Raw genomic sequence first — 2,080 nt, forward strand, 5'->3', positions numbered from 1 at the left:
GTGCTGGACTTTTGGCTTTTCTACTTTTTGATGAAGTCAAAAAGGGGAAGAAAAGTTGGGAGAGTGTATTTTCTATTTAAAACATTTCAGGCACATAACTCCAAATGAAAGGGGGAGCATACAAAATAGGGGGAGCATACTCAAGTCATCTCAACATATCTCAAAGTATGCTACTCTCAGAAAACTACGCTGTTAAAGAAGATATTGGTTTGTCATCATCAAAAAAGGGGAGATTGTGAAGAAGATCTTTGCTCCTGACCTTGGCATGGTTTTGATGAAGACAGCAACATCACCAAAAATAAGAAAAAGAATAATACTTATGAAGACAAAGAAGACAAGGCTTCAAGACAAATTAGTCTAAGTCTACATAGGTACTTCTATCCTATACTCTTGAATATACAATAGTAGTAATGCTCAAACTATTTTTAAAAGAAAATTGAAACACTTCAAAATACTTCAAAGAATTTTCAAAAATAGTGTCTAACGGGTAGGGATGGCAACGACCACGGGCGGGCACGGGTAGTAGCTACCTGCTACCTGTTTCAAAATAGAAGAGTAATACCCATACCCACCCGTACCCTTACGGGTACCCGTGAGTGGGTATTTCTTGGGTACCCGCGGGTTTCCTCTATTAAAAATAATTTTTAAATTTTTTACTTCTCTTGTGTTTCAAATAAGATGAAACTTAATTATTTTTGTACCTTTTGATTGAGTATTTGACAAAAATGCTAAATTTATTGGTGGTTTCCGTTTGTGTGATTTTTTGTTCTCATGTTTTAACAAAAAATATATATTTTCTTTGTAAAATATGTGTGTTTCTACACATGTAATAATATTTGTAGGGTGTTTCACCACCAAACTCAATAAAATATGTAAACAAAGTAAAAGGAAAAAATATACATAGTGTAATAAATGTTAGAATAATGTATTTTTTACTTTAATTAAATATAATATATTAATCATATAAATAACGGGTACCCGCGGGTACGGGTACCATAATACCCGTACCCCCCCGTATGTACTACGGGTATTTTTAAAAACCCGTTTATAATACCTGCGGGTACCCGTTTGTGACCCGTACCCGCGGGTACGGTTTTTTTGCCATCCCTACTAACGAGTTACTGCATCTAAGTAATAGGTTACGTGTGTAAGAAAAGCGTCATCCAACTTAAAACTAATCAGAGTAATCCATTATTGTATTTGAGTAAGAGATTACCAGTTTTAATAAAGTTGAGTAACCAATTACACACTTGCTGTAATCGATTACTCTAAATCGAATTTAAATGACCAGTGGACAGAATGTTTGGGTAATCGATTACCCACTGGTTGTAATCGATTACTGAGTGTTGTTGCATCAGATTTCAGATTTCAAAATGAAAGGTTCCAAACGAAATGTCTTCACTCCAATCCATTCCTACCTTTTTGTAGAGGCACTATGGGTGATTGGAAAGTCTATTTAAAGGCATTGAATCTCACAAAACAAACACACAAATCTCATACAAATTTCAAAAAGCTCTTACACACATTCTGAAATTATTTTCTACACTTTTGGCAACTAGCTCTTAAAATTTCAATGTTGATTTTTCTAAAGTGGCTTAAAGTAAAGTATTTCGAGTTTACCAACTTATAAAGAGCATTATTACTAAGTATACAAAAGAGTTGATTGGATTGCAAGTTACATTACTTTCAAACTTGTGAAGGCAATTCCGCCATTGTTGAACAATCTTCATCATTATTGCAGAATACTTTCTTTCACAAGGGTGTGATAAGAAAGGGGATTAGAATCACTTGGAAAGGTGTTTTTCCAAGAGTGAATAAGGATTAGGGAATGTGTAAGGTATATAGAGATCTCAGGGTGAGATATTGTAATTGCAACTCATAATCTTTAGTGGAAAAATATCTTGTGCTGCAAGAGTACTGGACGTAGCCTTCGGTGGATAAGAAGATGAACTAGTATAAAAATCCTTGTGTATACTCTTCTCCCTTATCTCTTTGATTATTTATTTGGTTAATTTCTACATATATTTTCCGCTGCACTTTAACTCTTGATTTTGCAAAAAAAGTGGCCATAATTTTAAGT

Source organism: Lupinus angustifolius, chromosome LG04, assembly GCF_001865875.1.
Source record: "Lupinus angustifolius cultivar Tanjil chromosome LG04, LupAngTanjil_v1.0, whole genome shotgun sequence".
Taxonomy (NCBI): Eukaryota; Viridiplantae; Streptophyta; class Magnoliopsida; order Fabales; family Fabaceae; genus Lupinus; species Lupinus angustifolius.